Consider the following 15,191-nt stretch of genomic DNA (forward strand, 5'->3'; position numbering starts at 1 on the left):
GAATTGGGGGTGACAAAGACATATTTGGTTTAAAAGAAATGGTGGAATAAGCTTACTGATCTGAGAAACATGTACTAGGTGATTTCTATGTGGCAGCTCCTAGGGATCGATGCAGATGTGAGCACATCAAAAAAAAATTGTTTTTCTCCTGACAAGGAGTAAGTTAGTACAGAAAGCAGACCAAATGCACAAGCTAAATAAGGAGAGACACAAGTGTGGCGGGTGTGAACACACTAAGCAGGAAGGGCCAAGAACTGTGAGCATTTTAGCTTCAGTTGCTGTCATGCCGGAAGAAATTGCAGGACTTGAACGGAAACATGGTTCTCAGTTGGGGTCACTACTGGGGTGGGCTCAGTTAGAGGCAGTGGAGGCTTCTCACCAAATGGTAGCAGGAAGTGGGTGACAAACAGCGGCAGTCAGTGCTGCCAGGAGTTGCTAATGAGATTCTACGTGAGAGAGGAGGCTAGTCAGCGATGACCTCAGCAACTTGGTCAGTGATAGGCCGCTTCCTGGTGGTGGAGAGACAGAGAATGAGCACTGTGCTTGGTGACAACAATTGATATTTGGGCTCGCTGTTAGGTGTACAGGAAGAGGTGACCTCTGGGTATTTGGTTACAAATAAAGCAGTCATTTTAAGTGTTGGGTGACAATAAAGCATGTGTATAAGAGTGTACCTGATCTCAGACCAAACACCAGTGTAGGCAGTGGTATGCTCAGACAGACGTTACAGTGTGGCCAACACATGTTTACTGGTTTCCTACTGTTCTTAAAGTACTCCACTGATGACCAGTAGAATAAATAGGGCACACTGTGGGGGACACAGAAATAAACAACTGTGGTGGCAAGTATGACTTAGGAGACAGAAAAGACCTCCTAAGGTATTACTGGAACAATCCAGGGAGGTAGGTTAAAGGACAGGCTCTTGCGAATTCCGCCACTTTAATACCAGGGGGCATGCTTCAGGGAGGGCAGGTGTAGTGGTAAGGCAGCCAAGCACGACTTCAGGATATGCGGCCATAGAGAATTCAGTAGGACAAGGTTGAGAGGAAATAGCCATGCTATGGTGTCAGCTGAAGACTTTGGATTGAACGTTTGACTTTCATTTGGATTTAAAGATTAAACCAAGCAAACATAGGGCCATGGTTATATCATTGTTCCAGAATTATCAATGGAGAAAGCAAGCTACTCTGTGGAATACATGGACATAGTAGCCTGCTCCCACTTGGACGGTTACTAACAAATACTGTGAGTCATAAAAGAAACATCCTTTATCTTAATCTGACTCAGGAGCAGGAAAGAAGGGAGACAGCTTCTGGTTGGGAGGAGCAATAAAGCCATGAGGTTTGTGTGACTAAAGAATCACAAAGGAGTCATAGCGACGTGATGACATGTTGCACTGGTGAGAGCAGGGGAGAAAAAAAAATAACCCAAAACCCCTCATGAAGCAGGAAGACCCCAGGTCTCTGAAGTGGCTTGGAGAGAGAATATTTGAGGGGGCCAAGGTAAGCAAAAATAAAAGTTATTTTCATTTGTCCCTCCTGTGATGGACAGCATTACCTAAAGAACACAAGTTGACAGCATAGCATAGCATCACCCTTGAGAGAATATCAAACAAGGGAGAATATAATCTCTACATATATTCTAAAATGTATTGGCAGAACTCTCTCAGGTGTGACACTAAACCTTTGCAGTTACCCTTCCTTCCTTTTTCTTTATGTCACTTAAACATTAAACACAATTACATCTAGATAGGAATAGATTCAATTTGGTACTGGCAGCCGTTCCTTCAAATTGCCAGTCTTTGTTTGTCTTCAGATCTTTTAGGTATAAAATTAGTAATGTGGTAATCATTTATGGCCCTGTGAGAACAGAAGTGATTAAAAGACATATACTTTGAAAACAGACATTGTCATTAGAACCTCCCAGCCTTGGAGTGTATTGGCTTTGGCTAAAATGGCCACAATAGGATAATCTCTCTCTCTCTCTCTCTCTCTCTCTCTCTCTCTCTCTCTCTCTCCTCTCCTCTCCTCTCCTCTCCTCTCCTCTCCTCTCTCTCAACTCTTCTTTGGAAGAAGAGGAGAAAAAAAGAGAGGAAATACAAAAAGGTATATTAACTTGAAGGAAGTACCATAAGGCACTTGATGATGGAAAGTGATACTTAGAAAAAGGATTTGTACAAGTCACAAAAGGAACCTGTGAAAGTAGAATACATTTGAAATCTTTACAAAGCACATCTATAAAGTCATCCCATAAGTATTTTCTATAATAAAATTGTTAGTACCTAATTAGTCAGAGCAGTTTGTCTGCCGGGCGGTGGTGGCGCACGCCTTTAATCCCAGCACTTGGGCAGCAGAGGCAGGTGGATCGCTGTGAGTTCAAGGCCAGCTTGGTCTACAAAGTGAGTCCAGGAGAGCCAAGGCTATACAGTGAAACCCTGTCTCACTGCCCCCCACAGAACAAAAACAAAACAAAACGAAAAAGCCAGAGCAGTTTGTCCCTCCGTCATCTTAATTAATTCATCCTTTTGATAATTTTATAAAGCATAACATTATCTTAAGAATGATTCAGATACCACGTCCCCTGGATGGGGAGGCCTGGTGGCACTCAGAGGAAGGATAGCAAGTTACCCAGAAGAGACTTGATATTCTAAGAGCATATATAGGAAGAGGAAGTCTCCCTCAATCACAGATATAGGGGAGGGGAGAAGGGGGGAAGTGGGAGGGAGGGAAGAATGGGAGGAAACAGGGGAAGGGCTAACAATCGAGATGTAATATTAATAAATTAATAAAAAAAAGACAAATGTGGAAGAAATACGTAATTTAATGAGATGCTTCAAAATGTCTTTAATGAGATGTCTTTATTATATATGGGTTTAATAAATATGTATTGATGAAAAATAATGAATAAAGAATGACATTATAAAAGATGAAACAATACAAAAAAAAGAATCATTCAGATATTTTTAAATGATGTTATTTACAGTAGTTATTTACACCCCTTCCCATGTAAGTTGTAGTTTTACTTTCTGAAGTCAAATGTAGTCTGAAAATATTTAAACAGCATTTCCAGAATAAGCTATAGATTATATCTTAATTGCATGCCATTTTAAGTAGCACACGTAAATATTGTGATGTCTTGGTCAATCCCAGCTACAATTTGAAGTATGCTTTTGTCCAGTGTATCCAAACCGCATATACTACCTCTCTCCTAGTTAGGGAACAGCCTGGGTATCAAGTTGACTACCATGATACCCTGGTACTTGTGTTCAAGTAATTCTAATATTACATCAAGATCCTGAAGGTCAAGGTTAATGATGCCGGCATTTTACTTATGACAATGAGAAGGTATAAAGTATATTGTGAAAGTTTTCAATGTAATAAGAAAGTAAAAACAATCATATATTGAGGTGCTTAAACTCTCCCAATAGGAACAGCTAGCTCTTCTGTCACAAAACCATAAAGAAGGAGGAAGCAACTTAAATTAGTTTGTTCTCATACCTCAAACCACAAAAGGTCCCGCCACTGCTACAGTAAAGGGCAAGTGTTTAGGTGAGCTGAGGAATGCATTAAATCTGTAGGTGAAAGATATATGAGTAGAAGGCGTGTCCTGATGGATGGGCACACAGGCTGTAGGTAAAAAGCCTTACTGCCTTGACGTATGTCTTCTCATTGAGTCAATAGCTCTCTGGTTGGTCTCCACAGGCCAACGCTGGGGCTTCAGGAACTCTGGCATGTCCAGATTTGACATAAATGCTGGAGATCTGAATCCAGATCCTTCTGCCTGGATCGCAGAGCTCTTACCTACCGAGCCATATCCACAGCTTCCCAAGTCTTAGATAGTTAACAGGAATTTAATAAATAGAAACCCCTAATGTCTCATGAAAGCTAGACCTAAAGTAAAGTTATTTTTCCAGGTTCTGTCTGATTTCTCTGTCTGTCTTAACATCTGTGTGATCATGAACAAATAAGGTGTATGGAATTCATTCAGCACGACCTATAATGGGGTTAAAACTGAGTCAGAGGAGAAAAAAAGGAGAATCTGGCCACAGTACGTGGAGCTTTAGGTATAAGAAGATGACTTCGTGGGTTATAGCTGAGTGTTTGTATGTGAAAACATTCCTATGGTAGTGTCTGGAGTGAAAAGCAAGAAAAGTGCATGCCATTTATGAAGAAGTATTTTCAGGGCGAAACAGGGGTGGGGTGGGAGAGAAAGTATAAGGTACTTCTTCATGGCTTTTGATGAACATATGTATGTGCATTGAGATTTATTCTTTTCAAAAGATGTAAGTGCACAATAACAGAGCAACATCACAGGAGAAATGCTTGCTATTCTCCTAAAGAATTCCCTTTGGCTGATTTTTAACAAGCACAGTCAGTGCGTAGAAAGGCTCTGGGTTTCCTGTCTTCATTTTCTCCAACAACCATTTAGTAGAGAGCCTAGTGTGTTTCATGAGTCCTAATATGAGTGGTGGTATGTTTTCTTTCTTCTTTTTTCTTTTCTTTCACAAATCACGTAATGTTTGCTTGTTGTTTTACACATGTGTTCAAGTTCTGTATATTGTTGAATCAATCAGGGTCCTTGAAGGCAAGGAAACTCATGCTAGATTCTAACTAGATTATGTCAATGAAAGGACCAGTCCCAACGGTACAGACAGCATTGAGACATCTGGTTAACTTCAGAAACAGTTCCATTTATTAGCTGGGTGCAGTACAATTTTTGTGTTTGTTCACTATAAATATTTTTTCAAAGATTTTTTTCTCAAAGAAATAATTAATAAGAGTAAAACATACAATGGAAAGTAACTTTATTATGAAAACTTCTACCATCCACATTTTACCAAGATGAGGGAGTTCCCAGCAAAGAGAGTTCTTTCCCAGTTTTCCTTAGAAATAATTTATCTATGGTCTGTTAGAGGCTTCACTGTACAGGCACTGAAGCTGTGGTAAAGAAAGCTTTATAGTTCCTAAATCCAGGAATTTTATTCTCACTGTTCCTCATCACCCAGCAGTGTTTTCTAACAATGCTAAAAATTAGTATAACAAGAAATGACAAGATGGTGGAAGACTCTAGAAAGTAACTGGATTGTGAAACAACACTTGTTGTTTTGCCAAAAGGATTCTAAACAAATTAAATGACTAATTTTTATTTAATCCTTATTTGATACCACTATACAAAGTCACTAAGTTTGTGGATAATTTGTTATATAATAGTAGTAATTTTAACTTTATTGGAGAATTCTTGATTTATAATAAAATTTATCAGTGGTATGGGCATATGTTCTTCAAAGACATATGTAGTATAAACATTCATGATGAAATTGGGACACTTTCACCACCCCACAAATTTCCTTCCGGTATCTCCCCTGACCCCTAGTAACCATCACTCCTAGAGTCTCTGCTTAAGTAAGTTCATATAGATTATCATCAGCTGAAGATGTGGCCTATGAAAGTTCACTTAGTGACTTTGCTGACATCATTAGAGTGTAGAATGTTACTGTGCTCTTTTCTTGCATTTTCTGATTGCTATGTTTAACAATTTTCTTCTGTTGGCTTTCTTCTTTCCCATGAATTGAGGACTGAAAATGAAAGAGCTGAATTCTCAACTGAAATCAAGGAGGGTGACAATGACAAAGGTGCACTCACCAGCTTTAATCCAAGCCTAAAATCCTCTGGGCAGTGGAATGAGAAAATGGAAAATTATGGTATGCTCACAAAGATAGCAACTTCTAGGGCTTTCCATAATCATCCCTCCATTTCTCATTATTTTTGTCTTTCAAAAACATAATGTTAGACATAATTTCTGGGTAGTAATAGGTGATGACAGTATCACTGGGATTATGGAATACCAAAGCATTTCATGATGTAATAGCATAATGCAGCTAAGATCCTACAATGAACCTTGGGTTTGTAAAAGAAACTAAGAGAATGTATCACATTTACTCCCCAAAATTTTATTTTTATTTATTTTTATGTTTTTTTCCTTTATTAATTTATTCTTGTTACATCTCAATGGTTATCCCATCCCTTGTATCCTTCCATTCTTCCCTCCCTCCCATTTTCCCCTTATTCCCCTCCCCTATGACTGTTCCTGAGGGGGATTATCTCCCCCTGTATATGCTCATAGGGTATCAAGTCTCTTCTTGGTAACCTGCTGTCCTTCCTCTGAGTGCCACCAGGTCTCCCCCTCCAGGGGACATACTTTTCCTTTGGTTTTTGGAAGAACTTTAAGAAAGAATACAAATTATAAACTAACATTTAATGTACTCTTAAATACTTCTAGAATCTAAAACTGTAGCCAATGACCATTGATGCTGAATGCACATGAGGTAAGACTTGAGACACTCAACGTAAGGCAGTATCTACCTTTCAGGTGAGGAGAACAGGATGAAGAATGAATTTTTGTGAAGGAGCTCAGGGAGAAGTTGTCATACAAGCAAAAAAAGGCAGCTGAAATACACTGTTGTTCAGGAGGAATCCAGCTACTGGATTGGGGTTGTTATTTGGTTATTTATTTTTACTTTTTCGGTACTGGAGATTGAACTCAAAACTTTGTGCATGTAAGGCATGAAAGGCATGCTAGGCAAACACTGAACACTACCCCTTCTTTTCAATTGTGTATATTTAGTTCACTTCTCTAAACCAGACAATGTGAAAATACACAATTCTTTGAGCCTACTTTGAAAGATTAACCTTAAATTAACCATATTAAAGACTCAGCCCATCTGAGTGGAAATCCACAAGGAAAAAATACTGAAATTAGGAATTAAAACTATACAACATTGTTATAAGGATGAAGAAGAAGAAGAAGGAGAAGAGAAGAAGAGGAGGAGGAGGGGGAGGAGGAAAAGGGGGAGGGGGAGGAGGAGAAGGAGGAGGAGAAGGAGGAGAAATTTTAGGCTGTATCAGGAGAGAGGCTCTTTGATTATCAGAGAGATTGCTTAGGTGGTAGGCACACACTGATGTTCAACAAATAAATTAAATTAAACCTGCCAAGGAAGAGGATTTATCAACCATGCAAACCCAGAGATCTGTGACAATCATCTGGATAATTCTAAGACTTAATAAACTTGGTGTTTAGAAAGGGGTTCTTTAGTTCTAAATGCACTGAGCAGATTCTTTTAAATCACTGCTTACATTCATTTGACTTATGGAAACAAAGGCTAAACACACCACGCCACATTCTATCATCTTCTAAATGGCAACCATCTTACTTCTGAATGATCAGATTGACCTAAGACTGTTGTCCAAGGTAGCTTCAAACGAACATACAGAAATCACTTCATTAGTGTTCATAACTATTCTTTTCTAATTCTGCTTTCCCTTCACAATTCTGCTGAGTTCTTCCATCTCTGGCTTCATGCCCAGTGGTAAGTTATGAAAGAATTGAATTGGTGAGTGCTTCCAGTATTGGAAGATTCTCTCCTGTCTACTCTGCATCTAATACACATAAAACTGTAGGAGAAAATATATACTTCAATACAGTTTTCATTATGCATTAGATGCCTGTAAAATTCCTTATTAAATGTTGTAATTGTGCATATGCAGTTTGTCACCTGGCATATGTAAACACGAAATTATTTGATATTATTACATAGTTACATCAAAATGCCAAGCAGGAGAAAAAATGGCATCCAATATTCACCCAGAGTTTAGACATGAGGTTTTTGTTTGATGGGCCAGCATTTATAATTCTATCACGGAAGAATCTTTTTCCGTAGTGCTCACAGATTGCCAGTAAAAGATAATTCTTCCCCTGTGGACATGCTTTATATCACATGCCCTCCACGTGCTGATGAGATCTTTGCACGGGTGATGACAAGGGAGTAGTTTATCTGTGGAGGGAGAGACGCCCATAAGTGATAATGAGCCATGTGTGTCTTTCAGGACTGGAAATGAGTTGTTGCAATTGAGGTTAATTTTGACTAGTTCAAAAAATGGAGAATGACCAGCTCCTGGCTTAGCTATAATTTAGAGACAGCTCAGTGGGTAAAGGTGCTTTCTGCCAAGGCTGGCAATCTGAGTTCTATCCCTCAAAGCCACAAGGAAACAAGGGCCAAAGAGAGAACCAGTTCTTGCAAGCTGTCCTCTGACCCTCAGATGCATGTCATATCATAAAGGTGTCCATCCTCATGTTCATACAAAATAAGAGTATAATGGTAAAGGGCTTTAAAACCAAGCAGTATTTAATTGAATTTTATTTTATTCATTTTGCTTTGTAGACTTTTGGTTTAGCCTGTGTGCCTGTGTTCAATGAACTCTTGAATTCAGAAGTCTGATTCTTTGTTTTGGAGGCTATGTTCATACCTTATTTGATACCCACTGCTTCAAAACTATCTGCATTACAATTGCCTGTCCTTGGTATGGAATAGCCTGTGAGGAAGTGCTGCAAGGAAAGGACAGAGCAGATTTATAGGTGATATGATGTTTGTCTTTAATCTCTCAGCCGACCCTGGGATGCCACATCAACCCATGGCATTTCCTTGAGTATTCATGATCTTTTTGTGAGAGAGAAAAGGAGCCCAGAGAGAGACCTGCGTCATCTTTCCTCTTTTACCAGAAGGTTTTGAATCTTCCTGACTAACTCACCAAAGATGATGATCTGAGCCAAGGGTTTGGGTATTGCAGTTGTTGCCTATGTGCGTACATGAGCGATAGATACTGCGGTGAAGACTTAAAGGGGAGAGGGGCCGTTCAGGGAGCTCCTCAGATGGCGCCTGTTGCTTGAGACGATTCATTTCTCTATTTCCTGATCTCCAATGGAGAGAGTCACAGCTTCAGGTCAGCTGCTGACTTCTATTCTCAAGGTTCTTCAGCTGCTGGGAGAAGATGTCATCATCCCGCATCCAAAAGCTTCCTCTGTGACGTGTCAAACCCTTCAAAAATAGGAAAAGGAGATCCATTTATTTTATCTACTTTTCCTCTCATCTTTTTGTTTGTTTGTTTGTTTTGTTTGTTCGTTTTTGTTTTTAGAGACAGGGTTTTTCTGTGTAACCTTGGCTGTCCTGGACTCGCTTTGCAGATCAGGCTGGCCTCGAACTCACAGCGATCCACCTGTCTCTGCCTCCCAAGTACTGAGATTAAAGGTGTGTGTCACCACGCCCGGCCTTCCTCTCATCTTTAAAGGGTGAGCTCATCCATCTTAGGAGCCCTTCTTCTTGGAAGGAAGACAAGAGAGAGAAATAGAAATAAAATTATGAGAGAGAGAGAGAGAGAGAGAGAGAGAGAGAGAGAGAGAGAGAGAGACAGAATGGACTTTACTTTTGTCACTTCTTGCCTGAACAGTGGCAGACAGGGACAGGCATAGATTTCTGGGAAGAGTGCTGATACTTCTGGTCATGTCTAAGAGAGAGTTTCCTACCTACTAGTTTCTGTCTGCAAGTCATTTTTTCTTCCATGATCTGTTCAGGTGTAGGTTTCCTTTACCAGGGGGAGCACATGAAGCTGTGGGAGCTTATCCAACTTACCTTGGTGCTCCCAGCCTCCCACACGCCATCTACTATTCCGTACTTAAGAATGCTCATGCTCTTTAAGGGAAAAGATTGAGCCAACAGTTCAGTATGATTTTTTTGCCATTGAAACAAGCACATGTAGACTCTGAGTTAATATTCAAAAGCGCAAATGCAAGAAAAGGACTTGCTTGGTGAAAATCCTGGAAGAAGAGCTGGAGAAAGGGGAAGCTGGTTGAGTTGGAAATGAAGTGCCTTGTGGAAGCAGTACACACAGGGATGGAGCCAAAGAGACTGTTACAGACTCAGAGGCAGGGCTTTCTCAGCAGGCTGCCTTTGTCAGAAAAGAGTATGTTGTGCTGATCGCTTGTCACCGTACTTGAAAAATGATGGACAGAAACCTCAGTGTTCCCAGGGAGATCTGCAGAAAATGATGAACAGTGGTTGAGAAGTAGACCATGAGACCAGGGTAGCTTGAGAGTCAGAGCACCCTGGCCTTGAGAAGACTGAATTGTCTGGGACCTCCATAGAGGACCATCCAGGGGGAAGTAAAGCAAACATGAAGACTTTGCTAGATAGCTTCTAGAAGGAACATTTTTAATTTTTTTCTTATATTTCTTTTTTACATATACATTTATATTAATACACATAAATAAAATAAACTACATACAGCAAGAAGAACTATGGAACAATCTGGAATTATATAAATGTTACCTTCATAGTGTTTTGGCTATTTGTATTTGGCAAACCGGAAGAAAACATCTTTCCTTTCCTGGTAAGTCTAAAATTCTGAATGTAAATCAATAGCTATCATATCTCATCTCTGTCAACTTAAAACATCCATCTAGACCTAAAAACATCTTAACCCCTAAACAACTAGACTTAATTGTAAGACTAAACTATTTGGTCTTCAACCCCTTCAGAGACTTGAGGAGGAATAAAACTTAATTACCTGAGTAAACAGAAAGTGCAAGTTAGCAGCTTAAAAAAAAAAAACAAGCAAGCAAACAAACAAACAAAAAAACATGACAGAGACAGTTTGCAGCCTGAGCAGTCACCCAAAACTCTCTACAACATTGGAGCATCTTCTTCAGCTTTCTGGCCCAATATATCTAATAGACAGATTTGTGAGGCAGGAACTATTGAGGACTTGCTTACCCTGTCTTGACAGAGTTTACCCATCAACTCTGCCTGCATCCAAGCTTGCCCGTTTTAGGCAGAATTCTGTCTGTGGCAGAAATGACATTTTACCTAATGGCTTGTTTACCACATTTGAAGCTATCTCCATATGTAGGTTCTTTGATGTTCATCATCTTCTTTGAGGTAGGCTGGGTGTTGCCAGGAGTTAACCTATCTTGTCAAAGAATCTTTAAATAATGAAAACATCTTTAAGTCCCATATTCTGTAGGTCTCTGAGGCTTTTAAAGACCTTGTCTATTTTACCTTGTATATCTATAGAATCATATCTATCTGTTAAACCTAGGATGCATATTCTTGTGATAAGAATAGACTAGGAATTGATATGACCATGATTTGTTCAATTAGCTTATATTACTTAATTATCCTAAATAGCCTGCAATAGCACTTTCAAGGTATTGGAAGTAAACCTTGTATTATAATTGAGTTGTATGGGTACAATATCACATATTAGAGTAGAAAATAATGATCTTAAGTTTGAATTATATACCAATGTATCAAAATTAAACTTTTTAACATAAATATACAAAATTTTATATCAGTTAAAAATAACGTTATTAATGAGTAACAATTAAGGCCTTAAGTTGAGGAGTAGATTCACTAATCTACTTCTTGTCCTATCATCCCTATCTATTTCTATATCCCCCTTCTTTTTTGTCAGATCCTATCTCCATACCTACAAAAGAAAGATAAAGCAAAAGAGAGACATTGCTGAGTATTCTCTTTGAATAAAACCAATAATAACTTAAAACCTTTAACAATTTCTACTGGAGCATTTAGCCAACACTTCCTTAGAGGCATAAGTTTGAACTGAGCAACATTAGGGTGTATTTAAGATTGTGAACTCTGGGATTGCTTATCTTAGAAAAGGGTGCCATGAAGAATAATGAGTAATAATTCATAATAAGTCTATTAAACTAGGATTTAATACTTATAGATGCTTAAAATACCATCTTAATTAATACAGTTTTTTAATGTAAGTTCTCATGATGATGATGGTGGTGATGAAGAAGAAGATGATGATGATGATATTAAATGCCATCAGAGAGGATTTACTTAGCAAGTGACGGAAACTGATGTACAGACCAAAAGCCCAACATTATGTGACGCTTGAGGAATCCTGTGTGTTTGGCTTTAGGCGTCCCTGGGTCCTTACCTGCAGGATATGGCTGGCATACAATGCTCTCTATCCTGAGTTCCCTGGCCCAGGACCATGGCTTCCCATCTCCCAGAGGGCCTTCACAATATAGCCCACACCCCACTTTCACCTCTCTTTCCCTCTGTTCTCCTCTCTCTTTCTGTATCTCTCCTCCTTTTCTCCTTCTTTCTCTCCTCTCTCTGTGTGCACTTCTTTCTCTCTCTCTCTCCTCCTCCCCCTACATGGTTGCTGACAGCCACTTCCAATAAACCTGGTTTTATATATACTATAACCTCATCTTTCCATTGGCTCATTCCATTATTTCAATCACAGTGGAAGAGGTGGGGGGGGGGGGGGAGAGGAAGCACTGAAGGAGCCACAGGGGTCAGGGACACCATAAGTCAACCTATAGAATCAACTAACCATTGAAGCTCATAGAGACTGAACTGCCGACCAGCAAGCACGAACGGGATGGACCTAAGCCCTCTGCACATACGCAACAGTTGTGCAGCTGGGTCTTCATGTGGGACTCCTAAAGCAGGAGCTGGGGCTGTGTCCGACTACATTGCCTGCCTCTGGACCCCTTTCCTCTAACTGGGATGTCTTGTCTAGCCTCAGGAGAAGAAGATGTGCCTAATCTTACAGCAACTTGATATGCCAAGGTTGGTTGGTGTCCATGGGAAGCCTCCCCTTTTCCAAGCAGATGGAGAGAATGGTGAGTGGAAAGCAGGTGAGGGGATCGGGAGGGACTAGGAGAAAAGGAGGGAGAGGAAGCTGTGATTGGGATATGAAGTAAATAAATAACTTAATAAGAAATATTAGAAGCTGCGATTGCGATAAAGTGAGTAACTTAATAAGAAATATATGAGGAACGCGCAGAAAGTCAAGATTAGAGGACATTTCCATGGTCACATGTTGACGTATTATTGTAGAAATTATGCAGGAATCTGAAACACGGTGATGATGTTGTAAGGCCACAGAAGGAATCAGAAGCCCCATCACAGCTCACTGTTTATAGCTAGGCTTCTGTTCACCGGCCATGCACGTGTAGCTGTGAAGTGCATGCAGCCATTTGGCTCGCCTCTTATCTATTGAATTAGGAGCATTCATATTAGCATAACACTATTTTTTATTCAAAACAGTGCATTTGAATACTTACTGGTAGCATAAACCCAACACCTTTTGCCTAAGAAAACATCTAACATCTGCCAACTTCTGATTCTGATCAATTTCCTTGGACACGTGGACAATCTCTATTGGTGTTCCCTCTGGCCAAGTGGCCCTGAAACAAAAGATTAAGGATAAGAATACAGAGAAGATTCTCGCAGGTGAGCAACGGCTCAGGTTAGGCATGTGTTGAGAAGCTTCCTGTTTTTTCCTGCTTCTCTTCCATTGAGCCGCTGAGCACAGTCTGCAGATAGATTCAGACAAGACACTGATATGGCTTATAAGGTTCAGTCAAGCATCGTTCTCAGTCCTGAGTGATAGGCCTCATCGCGTGGTCATGCCCTGAATCTATGTTGCTTTGGTGTGCTGGCTTCATTTCTTGTTCAGACTGTATGCATTGCTATATCAGAGCCTTTCTGTGTACTGTACTCTTCTTCTGAAACATTACAACCTCTGACTATTCCTAGAGTTGAGCCCTTGGCATCTTCGTCTCACTGAAGTGATACCTTCTGTGATGGTTCATCTGTACTGTAAGTGTGATATTATTCAGAATCACCATGGAAACAAACCTCTGGGCATGTCTGTGAGAGATATTATAGATTAGGTTAGTTGAGGTCTGAGAACTCGCCCCAAATGTGGTTTGCATCATGGCATCTGTGACTGGGTCCTAGACTGAGTAAAATGGAGAAATAGTAAATAATAAGCAATAAAAGGAGCTATGGACCAGTATTTATCTCTCCCTGATTTTTGACTGTAGCTGTGATGTGACCAGCTGCTTCGATTTGATATTATGCCTTGCCAGTCACTATCAACTGTATTCTAAAATCATTAACCACAATAAACTCACTTTTCCTTAATTGTTTCAGGTGTTTTATCCCAGGAGCCCACAAAATAAAATAAGTGACAAATCTTTTCAGGGGCTTTCTCTAAGAGACATAGGAATAATTTTTTTTCCTCACTGGGTTACTCGTTCCTCCCACCCCCCCACCCCCTGCCTCTGATTGCAATTTAAAGACCATGTACCTCAATCAACAGATGATCAAGCTCATCTGATTTCTAATTCAACTCTGCTGCACCCTGGGATGCCCGGCCTCTCTACCTCTGACTAGCTTCACTCTGCTTTTTCTAGCAAGGAGTCAGTCTGACATATTCAGTGAAGCCAGATTCCTGACAATAAAAATGTTGATCGCCTTCCTGCTCGTTGAGTGCAGTTCCTAGAGTGGAATTAACGGAGGGGCTGGAGGTCTTCCGTGTCTTAGCTTCAAGGTGAGTCTGCTGTGCTGCATGTTGGCTGCCTTATTTTGTTGAGGAATGATATGAATTCCCCACCTGCGTTTAGTGGAAATACAGGAAAAACAAGTTTAAGATTATGTGTCTTATAAGATACAGAAATGGGGAGCTGGAGAAATGGCTTAGCGGTTGCGAGCACTGGAAGCAATAGGTGTTCTTCCATAGGACCCAGGTTCAATTTCCAGCACCACGTAGTATCTCACAACCATCTGTAACTCCAGTCTCTTGGGAACTAACCCCTACATCCTCTTCTATCCTTGACAGGCACCAGGCATGAACCTGGCCCACATACATACATGCAAGTAAAACATTCCTATACATAAAAATTATTAATCGAACAATACAAAATCTGAAGGAATGGTTACTTTATTTTTATAGTCCAAAAGTGAATCATAATAGAAGAGTCACTTCTATGAGCAAATGACTTGATATTCATTAATTCACTCACTTATGATCTGATTATTCAGGAGCCCATTGTGACTTCTGTGTAATTGTGACCAAATCCCTGACAATAGCTACTTAATCAGGAAAGGTTTATGTTGATCTATGGTTACAGGAGAATTTTGGTTTCTTTTTTTTTTTTTTCTTTTTTTTGGTTTTTCGAAACAGGGTTTCTCTGTGTAGCCTTGGCTGTCCTGGACTCACTTTGTAGTCCAGGCTGGCCTCGAACTCACAGCCATCTGCCTGCCTCTGCCTCTCGAGTGCTGGGATTAAAGGTTGGCTTCTTATAATGGGGAAGACATAGAAAGATTCCATCCTTGATGGACTGAGCAATAGGTAGTGGCTGTGACAAATTAGCAGATCAGGAAACAGAAAACAGAAGGGAACCAGAGATGCCTCAGGTGGCCTACCTTCTCTGGCCATCCTCCATCTCCTGAAGGTTCCCCAGTTTTTAAAGTAGACCCTTAACTTGGCACCTACTATTCAAATGTGTACTATGCATGCATGTGTATA

Source organism: Acomys minous (assembly GCF_964271855.1).
Source record: "Acomys minous genome assembly, chromosome: 5".
Classification (NCBI taxonomy): Eukaryota; Metazoa; Chordata; class Mammalia; order Rodentia; family Muridae; genus Acomys; species Acomys minous.